Source organism: Arachis duranensis, chromosome 9 (assembly GCF_000817695.3).
Source record: "Arachis duranensis cultivar V14167 chromosome 9, aradu.V14167.gnm2.J7QH, whole genome shotgun sequence".
NCBI lineage: Eukaryota > Viridiplantae > Streptophyta > Magnoliopsida > Fabales > Fabaceae > Arachis > Arachis duranensis.
The window spans coordinates 100,766,483-100,766,841 of record NC_029780.3 but is presented as its reverse complement, the minus strand read 5'-3'; positions in this window follow the sequence as shown (position 1 = coordinate 100,766,841).

Here is a 359-nt window from a genome sequence, read left to right as displayed (position 1 = left end):
CTTTTATGCCAGTTTGGGCGTTTAACTCCAAGTTTTATGCCAGTTCCAGCGTTAAACGCTGGAAATTCTGAGGCAGATTTGCAACGCCGGTTTGGGCCATCAAATCTCGGGCAAAGTATGGACTATTATAGATTGCTGGAAAGCCCAGGATGTCTACTTTCCAACGCCGTTGAGAGCGTGCCAATTGAGCTTCTTTAGCTCCAGAAAATCCACTTCGAGTGCAGGGAGGTCAGAATCCAACAGCATCTGCAGTCCTTTTCAGTGTCTGAATCAGATTTTTGCTCCGGACCCTCAATTTCAGCCAGAAAATACCTGAAATCACAGAAAAACACACAAACTCATAGTAAAGTACAGAAAAG